General features: G+C 44.4%; 1 pseudogene; it reads left to right on the plus strand.

Moving 5' to 3' along the window:
- Positions 1-13,589: 13,589 nt before the first annotated feature.
- On the plus strand, positions 13,590-13,706 carry LOC124797019 (annotated as a pseudogene).
- Positions 13,707-14,979: the final 1,273 nt, after the last annotated feature.

Genomic DNA, 14,979 nt, shown 5'->3' on the forward strand with positions numbered 1-14,979 from the left:
TAAAGGAAGATACAAATAAAAATTACCAAGAGAAATTCAAGATTTAGGCGTCAAGTAGCACCTGGACAGAAGCTGATGGTTTGCATACTGTATCTCTAGATGGGCTGTTTTAGAGTACTGTACTTGAACTTTGTTTACATATTTTTCTGCTACCTGCTGTTCGTCGTTAATTTATTACGGGTCTGATCTTAAACTTCTGCATGCCGCATCAACTTTACTGCCGGTTTTTCTTTTCGCTATTCCACTGGAAAAATAATGACAGTGAACAACATATGTATCGTTTATTTTGCATTGCATTGCTTCAGTGTATAAAACAAAATACTGTAAGATAATATTGTCTTCCAGAAAATATTAGGACCTTTTTGCAGCAGCAGTCGTTGGTGAATACTTTCGTGTCAGTTCCCACTGTGTACTTAGCGCAACAGTTGCTCGGCAAGTAGGATACACTGTGTCCCGTCGAAACGTTCTTCCCGAGAAACTATGACATGACGCTGACATGACGTGACACGGCGATGGCGTTCCGTTGACGACGTGTGTGAAAGAACTATAGACGAGAATCTTTTGACGTGACGGACGTGATGGTAGCGTTCCGTCAAGTGTGAATCCACCATTAGCTGCGAGTGCCCTACAAACCACGAATGTAGCGTGTTGTCATGCTTACTTTTCGCGCACAACAGATGCCAACGATTTTAGTAATAACACAATAAATATATTAAGCTATTATTATTATTATTATTATTATTAATATTAATATGACTTCAAGAAGAATATAATAATTCCAGTCCCAAAGAAAGCTGGTGCTGACAGATGTGAAAATTACCGAACTATTAGTTTAATAAGCCATGGCTGCAAAATACTAACACGAATTCTTTACAGACGAATGGAAAAACTGGTAGAAGCCGACCTCGTGGAAGATCAGTCTGGATTCCGTAGACATGTTGGAACACGTTAGGCAATACTGACCCTACGACTTATCTTAGAAAATAGATTAAGGAAAGACTTAGAGAAAGCTTTTGACAATGTTGACTGGAATACTCTCTTTCAAATTCTGAAGGTGACAGGGGTAAAATACAGGATGCAAAAGGCTATCTACAATTGGTACATAACCAGATGGCAGTTATAAGAGTCGAGGGGCATGAAAGGGAAGCAGTGGTTGGGAAGGGAGTGAGACAGGGTTGTAGCCTATCTCCGATGTTATTCAATCTGTATATTGAGCAACCAGTAAAGGAAACAAAAGAAAAATTCGGAGTAGGAATTAAAATCCATGGAGAAGAAATAAAAATTTTCAGCTTCGCCGATGACATTGTAATTCTGTCGGAGACAGCAAAGGACTTGGAAGAGCAGTTGAACGGAATGGACAGTGTCTTGAAAGGAGGATATAAGATGAACATCAACAAAAGCAAAACGAGGATAATGGAATGTAGTCGAACTAAGTCGGGTGATGTTGAGGGTATTAGATTAGGAAATGAGACACTTAAAGTAGTAAAGGAGTTTTGATATTTGGGGACCAAAGTAACTGATGATGGTTGAAGTAGAGTATAAAATGTAGACTGACAATGGCAAGGAAAGCGTTTCTGAAGAAGAGAAATTTGTTAACATCGAGTATAGATTTAAGTGTCATGGAGTCGTTTTTGAAAGTATTTGTATGTAGTGTAGCTATGTATGGAAGTGAAGCGTGGACGATAAATAGTTTAGACAAGAAGAGAATAGAAGCTTTCGAAATGTGGTGCTACAGAAGAATGCTGAAGGTTAGATGGGTAGATCACATAACTAATCAGGAGGTATTGAATAGAATTGGAGAGAAGAGAAATGTGTGGCACAACTTGACTAGAAGAAGGGATCGGTTGGTAGGGCATATTTTGAGGCATCAAGGGATCACCAATTTAGTGTTGGAGGGCAGCGTGGAGGGTAAAAATCGTACAGGGAGACCAAGAGATGAATACACTAAACAGATTCAGAAGGATGTAGGCTGCAGTACGTACTCGGAGATGAAGAACCTTGCACAGGATAGAGTAGCATGGAGAGCTGCATCAAACCACTCTCTGGACTGAAGACCATAACAACAACATTATTGATAATATTATTATTATTATTTGTTTGCACCAGTGTTTGGTAGATCACTTTAGCATTGTGTCCAATCATTTGTCATCCAGACATATACAGAATATGAAAGGTAGTCTCCAGAAAATTTGAGAAGTTCTTGTGCCATGCAGATGATTTACGAACTACAACAGGAACAGAGTCTCAAAACACTGAAAATGCGGTAAAAATCGAATTGTGCGCTCATTAACAGCAGTATTTCACCATACACAACGATTAAGAACAAAGGCCTGCATGTGAGTGAGGAAGTGTAGTTTCTTTTAGTCGTTTTCGCCTACGTTTGCGCAGTCACTGTTTTGTTTTATTGGGGGAGGGTAGTTCAGCCTTTCCTCACTAAAATTCCTGTGGTCTGTCGATTCTGCCCGTGGATTCCCGAATCGAGACGAATATGTCTTTGACAGCAGGTGAATGTGCGTCTCTACCTGGCAGAAATGTTGTCGGTCATGTCGAAAGTCCATCCACGTGCGCAGCCCTTCGCTCAGCCAGCTGAAAATAATCTAGCGATAAACGTAGCTTATAATTTCTAAAATTCCTTGCAATTTTCAAGGCGCTTAATTTTTTATGCTACTTCGAAAGTTAGCTGTGAAATTTGGAGACTGATCCAACGCTTCTACTGTTTCGCGCGGGGAGGAGGCGGGAGTCATCACTGGAAAACATCCGCTAAGGTGACGAATGTCATGGGATGCCTCCTAATACCGTGTCGGACCTCATTTTGCCCGGCACAGTGCAGCAGCTCTATGTGGCAGGGAGTACTCGGCAAGTCGTTGGAAGTCCTCTGCAGAAATACTGAGAGACGCTGATTCTACAGCCGTCCATAATTGCGAAAGTATTGCCAGTGCAGGATTTTGTGAACGAACTGACCTTTCGATTATGAACCACACATGTTCGATACGGTTCATGCCGAGCGATAGGGTGGCGAAATTATTGGCTAGAATTGTCCAGAATGTTGTACAAACCAATCAATTCATCTATAAAAATTCCATCGTTGTTTGCGAAAATGACCACGAATGGCTGCAAATAGCCTCGAAGCAACTGACGGGACAGCTGGATCACAGGACACAGTCCATTCCATGTAAACACAGCCTACACCTGATGTAAGAACGTAGGCTTCCGCGGCCGGTGTCATAGTGGTTAAAATTGTTCTGGGTATTATGCCGCGTCATTGCTAAAAAACTAACATCAATAATAAACTAAAATCGACGCTTCGGCCGAATCGCAACGGCCTTCCTCAGGGCACGACTGGTTTTGCATGGGGATAGCTGCTTCTATTTATTACAGACTATTGATGTCAGCACCTATCCCCATGCAAAACCAGTCGTGCCCTGAGGAAGGCCGTTGCAATTCGGCCGAAACGTCGATTTTAGTTTATTATTGTTGTTAGTTTTTTAGCAATGACGCGGCATAATACCCAGAAGAATTTTAATCATAGCCTACACCGTTATGGAGCCACCAGCAGCTCGCACAGTGCCTTGTTGATAACTTGAGTCCATGGCATCGTGAGTCCAGGAGATGCATTGCAGGCGATGTCGTCCTGTTAGCAAAGGCACTCGCCGACGGTCGTCTGCTGCCATAGCCCACTAACGCCAGATTTCGCCGCACTGTCCTAATGGACACGTTCGTCGTACGTCCCACACTGAATTCTGCGGTTATATCAGGCACTGTTGCTTGACTGCTAACACTGACAGATGTACGCGAACGCCGCTGCTCTCGATCATTAAGGGAGGACCGGCGGCCATTGCGTTGTCGGTTGAGGGACGTAATGCCCGATATTTGGTGTTCTCAGCACACTGTCAACACTGTCTGGTGTGGCGACTGCACACTCCAAACTTGTATACCAGTAACACAACCAAATAGTAGTTGCAACACTCCTTTATTGATTACACATACACATGAATTCACCAGCAGTAATAATCAGTTAACAACATTTGCATATCCACAATTAGTATTTACCATATTAACCGTCACACTTGTGATAACGGCCCCTTAACGTGCTGGTAGCTGGCCGGAGTGGCCGAGCGGTTCTAGGCGCTTCAGTCTGGAACCGCGCGACCGCTACGGTCGCAGGTTCGAATCCTGCCTCGGGCATGGATGTGTGTGATGTCCTTAGGTTAGTTAGGTTTAAGTAGTTCTAAGTTCTAGGGGACTGATGACCTCAGATGTTAAGTCCCACAGTGCTCAGAGCCATTTGAACCATTTTGAACGTGCCGCTAACAACAACCAAAATAATAGATGAAACAGATAACCGAATGTTTACAATGTCGGCTCTCGCCTTTCTCACTCAGTTTTACACTTACTGAAAAGATAAAATTAATTTGATGCTGTCTGACCTGAAGGGTACTATTAATCGTTCTGCTTACACTTAGCATTCTACTACACTCAACGTCCAGAGGATTCTAGACCTTATGCAAGCTTAAGGCAGAACGTCAATTTGACGGACACGTGATGGACGCGAGCAAACGTTAATCTATTACGATTTCACAAACACACAATCCAAAGGGTGAACTTATACTCAACTTGGGGCAGTAGGAAATTTTCTGCCTAAAACAAGTCTCTCATTGAATAGAATAGAGAAATCGCGCGTTAACGGGGTCCGGACGGCCCTAAGTCGAAATCCTGAGATTTCCGTCACGCTGCAAGCTCGCGGGGCGAGGTTTGCTCGCGTCGACCACTATACACGTTTCTGAAAACAGGGAAACATGAGCGGCAGACACACTGGAGTATATAAAAGTTATACAAATATATATATAGGAAAAGCAATACTTTAATATAAACATATTACAAGTTAACCAATGAAGAGAATTAAGGAGCTTAGTTTCCTTTGATAAAAAAAAAATCTAGATACTACGTGAAAAGATGCATCAGTCCACACCCAATGACCTTACAAGATAATCTGTCTTTGCTGAATGGCTGACACGACATAAATCAAACGTGCAAGACCTAAAGTGACAATCAACCTTCAGATAGGTATTTGAAATTGCAATAGAAAACTAATGTCACTTCAGTAGGTCGCTAATGCAATAAGCACGCCCCCTATGGCCACAGACCAAAATACACACGTCCTCTATCCGACCATAAAACACAATGTGACCTACATTTACCATGGCCACTTGCCTTCCATACACATTATTAAGAAACAACAACTACCACTAATTCGTAAAACTAGAAAATACTAAATCTATAACTAAATTAAGAAATGACGTTCATGTGAACCAGCTACCTCCAGCGTCCCACTAAGCGCCAAATCCAAACTTACAAATGCGAGGCGCTATTTCTAGCCACTTTGGTAACATAATTTCATGGCCAATTCAGAACATAACTCGCCTCGCCACCCCTGCAGTGAATGTTTTGCTGACCACTAGCACGAGCAACTGCAACAGTCAACAGTCCTTAAGTACACAATAATATTCACTGTATATAGAAGGAGGAACTCACCACGAAAGCTTGGCGATTAATTTTTTCTTCTTCATGTGAAATTCACACGCCCTCCATCCACACAGCTCTCGAAGTATTAGCAAATCCTGGTCGCCACTGGCCAACCGTGTCAATACAACTCGAATACTTTCCGGCAGCGGCCCATGCTTCTTCGTTGCTCCAACTCAACTGCTCCTCACGGCATACGGACGTTCCACGTGAGATGATGTCGCCAACTTCCCACAACAACAACATCGAAAGCACGGCACGTCACAGACTGACTCGGCTGGTGCGCGGACCGACTCCCCTCGACTCGCGCACGCGCGCCACCATAAATAACCTGCCTCAAAGACGCAAAGAGAACAAGGCACAGGGACAACGATCAAAGGTGGAAGTAAGAATCGATATCGCCTGGCGCCAGAAACCCATCGGCTCACTGTGGATCTCGGAATATTGAATTCCCTACGATTTAGGAAATGGAATGTCCCATAGGTCTAGCTCCAAGTACCGTTCCTCATTCTGAGTACAAATGACACCTCTGCCAATGCAAGGCTCTCTTATGTCTTGTGTGCGCGATGCCACCGCCATCTGTCAGCCCAGTGTACGTGCCGCAACAACGTGTGCAGCGACGCGTGATCACCCCCTCCCGGCCTCACTGGTTCCGCGCCTGGTCAAGACTGCAGTCGTGTTGCGTACCAGTGAGCCAGCCACGCTAAGGCCGGTATTACACTATCAAATTTCTTTGTCCAATATCTTTGTCAAAGACATTTGATAGTGTAATAGGGACTTTGTCAAATGTCGTCCAATATTTGATCAAATCTAGGGCCTCGCTGTATATTTGATCAAAGAAACCGCTTGTCTTCTGTTCACTGCAATGTGACATGTTACCACATGGAGCGCTAGCATCGCTGCAGCGTTCTGTCGTCTGTAGTGTTTTTATAACCATTGCCGGTAAATACAATTGGTGTGTGCCGACAACTACAAAATTAATAGAGATGTCTGAAGCTGATGAGGCGCTTTACAACGTGAGGCACCCTGAATACAAAAATAGATTAAGAAGATTGGAGACCCAACCTGACCTAACCTAACCTAACATAACCCTCTCCTGTAGCAAGGAATCGGAGTGTTATAGTGAGCCTGTCTTCTGAAGATGTAGCAGTTCTTAAGTGAATATTGTGCTTTGTGATATGAGGATACACTTCATTGAGCACATACAGAGATGTATGCTCATCCATTCTTAAGTAATTTATGTACGATTTGACGTCTTCCACTGTAAGCTCAAGTAACAAGTTTTGTTGAATGCTTTTATCGTGTCGTCGTAAAACCCACGGCTTCACCGAGATTAGATTAGTTTTTCGTTCCATATATCCGTGCTGAGGAGATCCTCGTGGATGTGGAACATGTCGATTTTTTTAAGCTGAAATAACAATACTAATAGTATGAATAAATACATCATTTGTTTCTATTAAAAATTTCGCCAATGGAGTAGAAGGAGTAGGCCAGTAGTAAGTCTTTCAGGCTCCTTTTAAACTGATCTTTATTTCTAACTAAATTTTTTATGTTTCCTGGCAAATTATTGAAGATGAGTGTTCCTGAGTAGTGGACCCCTTTTTGAACTAAAGTAAGTGCTTTTAAGTCCTTGTGCAGATCATTTTTGTTCCTGGTATTGTATGTATGAACTGAGTTGTTTGTTGGAAAAAGAGATATATTATTTACGACAAATTTCATTAAGATGTAAATATACTGAGAGGCAGTAGTTAGTATACCCAGTTCTTTGAAGAGGTTTCTGCAGGAGGTCCGTGAATTTACTCCACAAATAATACGTATCACACGCTTTTGGACCCTGAAAACTTTTGTTTGATTTCAAGATTTACCCCAAAATAATATCCCATATGACATTATGGAATGAAAGTATGCAAGCTTTTTTATTTTTACGTTGCCTATGTCTGCTAACACTCGAATTGCAAATACAGATTTGTTAAGGCCTTTCTGCAGTTCTGTGGTGTGCTCCTCCCAACTGAATTTATTATCAAGTTGTAATCCCAGGACTTTTAAGACTGTCAACCTCGTATGTATGGTTCCATTTTCTCCCCCCACTTCTTTTCCGCATGTGCACACAATGCAACTGGTGTACGTAGAACTGCTGCGGTTAATAACAAGTTGTTGTCAGCTATCTTGAACTTTGACGAAAAATTTGATGACAGTGTAATACCCCTTGTAGCGCTACGTCAAAGATCTTTGTCAAATATATTGGACGGAATATTGGATCACATCTTTGATCAAATCTTTGACAAAGAAATTTGATAGTGTAATACCGGCCTAACTGACAGCGTGGGCGGAGCTGTACGGTGGCAGTGACGCTCCAGTGGTTGCGATGGCGTGCGCTGGCTCCCTTGTGAGCGACAGCTGCCCGACCTCAGCTCGGTGAACACTGCACGGCAACACCGACAGCTCGCGGCTGCGTCAGCGGCGGTGCGGCCCCTGGGCACAGAATAAAGAGTGTACAAAACGGGAACTCGGCTGTAGACCGTGCGGCACAATTCAGTGCGCGAGCGCAAAGTCTGCCATATCGAAACCGAGTAACACCTGTGTTTGAAGCCGAAGGCGAATCGATACGTTTTGTTTGTTTTATTAGTTGTTCAGGGTGACAATTGTGGAACTATATGAAATAAAACCGTCATAACTTCTGAAAGGTTTGCGTTAGGACGTTCATACTGCACGGTTGGCCGCGGGGTATCATGGGAATTAGTATGCGCGGTTTGGTTTAGCGACGAAGCCCACTTTCATTTGGATGGGTTCGTCAACAAGCAAAATTCGCGCATTTTGGGGACCGAGAATCCGCATTTCGCGACCGAGAAGTCCCTTCACCCTCAAAGGGTGACTGTTGGTGTGCAATGACCAGTCACCGAATAACCGATGCGATTTCCTTGATGACTACCGAACGGTACGTGAGGGTTTTGGAAGATGACTATCCAAAGTGACCCTGATTTCGACAAGATTTCATGCAAGACGGAGCTCGACCCCATCGAAGCAGGAGAGTGATGTCCTGGAGGAGCACTTTGGGGACCGCATTCTGGCTCTGGCGTACCCAGAGGCCACTGGCATGGGCCTCGATTGGCTGCCATATTCTCCGGGTCTGAACATATGCGACTCCTTTTCGTGCGGCTGTATTAAAGGCAAATAACACCAAAACCTTTGCTGAGCTGAACAGGAAGTCATCGACAGCATCGATGTTCCGTCACTTCGCTATTCGTCTGCGCTACATCACCGCCAATGATGGAAGGCATGTCAAACATACAGGGCTATTACAAATGATTGAAGCGATTTCATAAATTCACTGTAGCTCCATTCATTGACATATGGTCACGACACACTACAGATACGTAGAAAAACTCACAAAGTTTTGTTCGGCTGAAGCCGCACTTCAGGTTTCTGCCGCCAGAGCGCTCGAGAGCGCAGTGAGACAAAATGGCGACAGGAGCCGAGAAAGCGTATGTCGTGCTTGAAATGCACTCACATCAGTCAGTCATAACAGTGCAACCACACTTCAGGACGAAGTTCAACAAAGATCCACCAACTGCCAACTCCATTCGGCGATGGTATGCGCAGTTTAAAGCTTCTAGATGCCTCTGTAAGGGGAAATCAACGGGTCGGCCTGCAGTGAGCGAAGAAACGGTTGAACGCGTGCGGGCAAGTTTCACGCGTAGCCCGCGGAAGCCGACGAATAAAGCAAGCAGGGAGCTAAACGTACCACAGCCGACGGTTTGGAAAATCTTACGGAAAAGGCTAAAGCAGAAGCCTTACCATTTACAATTGCTACAAGCCCTGACACCCGGTGACAAAGTCAAACTCTTTGAATTTTTGGCGCGGTTGCAACATCTCATGGAAGAGGATGCGTTCAGTGCGAAACTTGTTTTCAGTGATGAAGCAACATTTTTTCTTAATGGTGAAGTGAACAGGCACAATGTGTGAATCTGGGGGGTAGAGAATCCTCACGCATTCGTGCAGCAGATTCGCAATTCACCAAAAGTTAACATGTTTTGTGCAATCTCACGGTTTAAAGTTTACAGCCCCTTTTTCTTCTGCAAAAAAACGTTACAGGACACGTGTATCTGGACATGATGGAAAATTGGCTCATGCCACAACTGGAGACCGACAGCACCGACTTCATCTTTCAACAGGATGGTACTCCACCGCACTTTCCATCATGATGTTCGGCATTTCTTAAACAGAAGATTGGAGAACCGGTGGATCGGTCTTGGTGGAGATCATGATCAGCAATTCATGTCATGGCCTCCACGCTCTCCCGACTTAACTCCATGCGATTTCTTTCTGTGGGGTTATGTGAAAGATTCAGTGTTTAAACCTCCTCCACCAAGAAACGTGCCAGAACTGCGAGCTCGCATCAACGATGCTTTCGAACTCATTGATGGGGACATGCTGCGCCGAGTGTGGGAGGAACTTGATTATCGGCTTGATGTCTGCCGAATCACTAAAGCGGCACATATCGAACATTTGTGAATGCCTAAAAAAACTTTTTGAGTGTTTGTATGTGTGTGCAAAGCATTGTGAAAATATCTCAAATAATAAAGTTATTGTAGAGCTGTGAAATCGCTTCAATCATTTGTAATAACCCTGTAATCTAAATCCGAATATATGTAGTGACGTTTACATGTTGGGTAAAGTGTGTGCACGCTGTACTTTGTAACTAATATACGTTTTTTATTTCATGCAGTTCAATAATTGTCACGTGATACATTTTAGCTGCTGGGCTTGCGTACAAGTAAATAGTTGTTTGATGTAGTGTTAAAGTTACAGATATACTCTGAAAAGCCACAGCGTAATGACAACCTACCTAACAGCCAGTATGTCCACCTTTGGCCCGGATAACAGCGGCGACGCGTCGTGGCACGGAAGCAATGATACCTTGGCAGGTGGCTGGAGGGAATTGGCACCACATCTGCAGACACAAGTCGCCTAATTCCCGTGAATTCCGGGGAGGGGGGTGATGAGCTCTCACACAACTTTCAATCACATCCCAGGTATGTTCGATCAGGTTTAGATCTGGTGGTTTTGGGGGCCAGCACATGAATTCGAACTCGCCACTGTCTTCCTCAAACGACTGCATCACTTTCCTGGTCTTGTGACATGGCGTGTTACCTTGTTGCTCTTCGGAAACATGACCATCATGAAGGGGTGTATATCGTCTGCAACCACAGTATTCCTTGAGCATCAAGATGCCTTGCACGGGCCCCACTAGACCCATACGTACCCACGTGAATGTTCCCCCAGCGTAATGGGGCTGCTGCTGGCTTGTCTCCGTCCCACAGTAGACGTTTCAAGGAGCTGTTCCCCCGGGACACGAGGGATTCGTGCCCTCCCATTGGCAAGATGAAGAAGGTATCGGGATTCATCAGACCGTGCAACGCTCTGTCACTGTGCCAACATCCAGTGCCGATGGTCACGTGCCCATTTCAGTCATAGTTGTCGGATTTGCCCGACTTGCCCTGTTAACATCGGCACATGTATGGGTAGTCGGTTGTGGAGGCCCATCATTAGGAGTGACCGGTGCACTGTGTGTTCAGATACATTTGCATTCTGCACAGCAATAAGGCTTGATGGTAGTTCCACCACAGCTCGCCGCCTGTCCTATTTTACCAGTATGCCCAACCTATGACGCTCGACATTTGTGATGAGGGGTGGCCGCCCAATGCCACGAGGTCTGGATGTGGTTTCACCTTAATTTCGCCACGTGCTGAAGACACGAAAGAAATCAATGTTGTGCGCCAGTTATTTTCCTCAGAATCGATAGAGAGGTGTTATGTACAGTGTGGTGTCACCGCCAGACACCACACTTGCTAGGTGGTAGCCTTTATATCGGCCGCGGTCCGTTAGTATACGTCGGACCCGCGTGTCGCCACTATCAGTGATTGCAGACCGAGTGCCGCCACACGGCAGGTCTAGAGAGACTTCCTAGCACTCGCCCCAGTTGTACAGCCGACTTTGCTAGCGATGGTTCACTGACAAAATACGCTCTCATTTGGCGAGACGATAGTTAGCATAGCCTTCAGCTACGTCATTTGCTACGACCTAGCAAGGCGCCATTATCATGTGCTATTTATCTTGTGATGCATGTACCGTCAGACCGATGTTTACCAATTGTGGATTAAAGTTAAGTATTCCAGAAGCTACGTACTTTTCTTGCTAGTACAATTACTTTAGCTGTTCCAGACATCACGCCAGCCTGCGTGAGCTTAAACGCGTGCCTTTCGGCTTCCTCTCATAGTGACTTGGCTGTCTTGCCAAGTCACAACATACAGTAACGACGAAAACAGCAAATGTGAAAGAAGTGATTTTTAGTTTTTTAACGGAAAAGGAGAACCTCTACTGAAAACCCAACTGCGGGAGTTGCCCTCCCCGAAGACCCTAGAACTCGTGAAGGTTTCGAAATGCTCTTGCCCAGTCTGTGGGCCAACACAATCTGTCCTCGGTGAAACTCTGATACATCACAGGCTTTCCCCATTCTACACACGCGCAGCACGCTCACTGGTCCTACATGCAGCGTGCGTGTGTCTGGCTAGCAGTCATTCCGCCCCAGGCGACGCTGCTACTGCCTTGACGGATTTATATCGATGGCAAATCGGCAGTCACTGTGGTAGCGATAGCTACTATGCCACGGCGTAGGTGCAAGTTCTTAGGTTGGCATTACGACACCGACACCGACGACAGCGCCCTCTAGCCAGCGCTGTGATCTACGAGCTCCGATCCACATTCAGCCCATTTGATTCTGAGGAGACGACCTAGCAACATTGTTTCTATTTCACAGTGGGCTAACCACTACTTGTAACTTAGGAACTTGATGTACGGCTTCGCGCCTACGTGCTCTTCTGTGCGCAAAGTTAACTTTTCAGGAGCAGACCCACGCGCCGCCTTCCAGGCGGGATACAAAAGTCACAATGTTCTGGCTCCTCAGTGTATAATGAGCAGTAGTAAGGGAAAGTACGACACAGGAAAGTAACGAGTCGTTCCCACAAAGCTGCTGATGGCAGTAAATGATAAAAATTAGTTTTCCGATCTTCTTGCAGAAAACAATAAAAGCTCATTATTGTGAAAAATTCTGTGTGCAAATGAAATAAAGCTACATCAACTCCTGCAATTGGGTTTTCAGTAGAGGTTCTCCTTTTCCGTTAAAAAATTAAAAACCACTTCTTTCACATTTGCTGTTTTCGTCGTTACTGTACATAACACCTCTCTGTCGGTTCTGAGGAAGCTAACTGGCGCACAAAATTGATTTCTTTCGTATCTTATAGTTTCATACCATACTGGACGCTGAAGTCTATTTTTTCGAAATTTCTCATAGTTACCGTGATACTTAATTTCCTAGTATTCTGAAGCATAAAATTTGAAGGATTTGCAGTGAAAAATGTGGTCGCTGACTGCTTTACAGCTTCTTGATGCAATAATTTACCAACAGCCGTATGTATTGTAGAAATTTATTTTATTTTATAAATTTCTACAATACATACAGCTGTTGGTAAATTATTGCATCAGTAAGTTCATGCCAGCCGTCGTCCCACGATCCATAATGGATCAACGAAGGCGCTTTACGTCTGGTTCATTTTAGGTGATTGTTTTACTGTGTACTACATTTAGCTAACATATCGAACCTGTTTTTATAGTTGGCAGGGAAACCATACCTCTCTACAGTATGGAAAAAATACAAGCTTAAGTATTTTATATGAGCGCGCTGCCTGACGGCGCGACGAGCAAATAGTCTGCAGTTCAGTCGTGAACAGTTCGGCCCAGTAGACGCACGTTCCTCAAATTAGTTATGGTGATTTACTGTTGCACTTACTGTTGGAAGCAAGTGATGAAGGAGAAGGCATTCCACACCAGCAGTTACATAATCTCATACTGAGGACAAAGCTTGACAGAAATTTCTTCGTAACACTTATCTATCGTCTTTGTTAAACGAATATGATTAATAATAAGTAACGTATTACAGTGAACTTATAAGTGTAGGCCTAATTCAGAACATTTGCATAAATTAAATTTTAGTGTAGCCCATTGTCTTAAATGGCAACGGCCTTGCCGCAGTGGATACACCGGTTCCCGTGAGATCACCGAAGTTAAGCGCTGTCGGGCGTGGCCGGCACTTGGATGGGTGACCATCCAGCCGCCATGCGCTGTTGCCATTTTTCGGGGTGCACTCAGCCTCGTGATGCCAATTGAGGAGCTACTCGACCGAACAGTAGCGGCTCCGGTCATAGGAAACCATCATAACGACCGGGAGAGCGGTGTGCTGACCACACGCCCCTCCTATCCGCATCCTCAACCGAGGATGAAACGGCGGTCGGATGGTCCCGATGGGCCACTTGTGGCCTGAAGACGGAGAGCTTTCATTGTCTTAAATACTTACTAATTCAAAATTGGCTGACTGCGAATATATTGGCATCAGGTGTGTTAGGTGTATATTACCTACTAGTGACTTATGGAAATCTGTGCCGTTTCGGAACTCAAACCCGGATTTCCCACTTACCGCGGGCGATCACCTTCCGGCTATCCTACTCGTCGTTTTACTTCGAATTAATCGTCGTTAATGACTGTGCATCTAGACATGCAAGTAAATAATACCTATGTATTACTTTCAGGTTGAAAACACGAATAAAAATTCCAGCGCTGATACAAAAGTTGGAACTCTCGCAGTGTGTCCCTAACAGTTGTTTCTTTTGGAAGTGAAGTTGATTTATTAGCTCGATATTCCAGAAAACAAAAATCAAGAAGTAAAATAAAATCGCTCCGAGGAAAAAAAAAGGGGTATTTACAAAACAGACAACTTTCATTGCTATCTGAAGCTAAAAGCAGTGCAAGTTCACAGCTTGCACATGTGAACAGTAATGAACTTAAAAGGTTATGTGATAAGTTTTTAACTAAACATTTATCACAACTTGTTTCATTGACATTCTTTCGTAAAAGTTCTCATTTAGTCGGTTAGATTACTTCTGCTTGCTAAGAATCTCCGTTTCGTATTCGTAAGCAACTATCATTTCGCGTTTACTCTGTTTCAATGTGGCGTCGAGCGCAACACTTGATTTCATACGTATCAAAGGAGCCGCACTTTGCTTTCCTTTCCAGATGTTGTCTGTTTGCTGGCCAACATATGGCAGAGAGAGGTACAGGTGTTGTTCCCTTCACTGGTAAGGCCATCACGCAGTGAAACACCCACCATGCAAGCTCGTAATATTCAAGAACAGGGCAACGCCACCTACATTATGAGGGCCTGTCTTGTCCACGCAAGAGCTGTTTCGACTTGTAGCCACTGGCAAGTGTTAGACCCTTAACTGAACAAGAAACTAGCGCTTAGTATCCTGTAACTTGCATGAATTCTACGACAACGTATTGAAACATTCGTGGACAATCAAAATTGCGAACCTGCAGGAATGAAATCCTTATGCCGAGATTATCTAG

This window comes from Schistocerca piceifrons, chromosome 4 (genome assembly GCF_021461385.2).
Source record: "Schistocerca piceifrons isolate TAMUIC-IGC-003096 chromosome 4, iqSchPice1.1, whole genome shotgun sequence".
NCBI lineage: Eukaryota > Metazoa > Arthropoda > Insecta > Orthoptera > Acrididae > Schistocerca > Schistocerca piceifrons.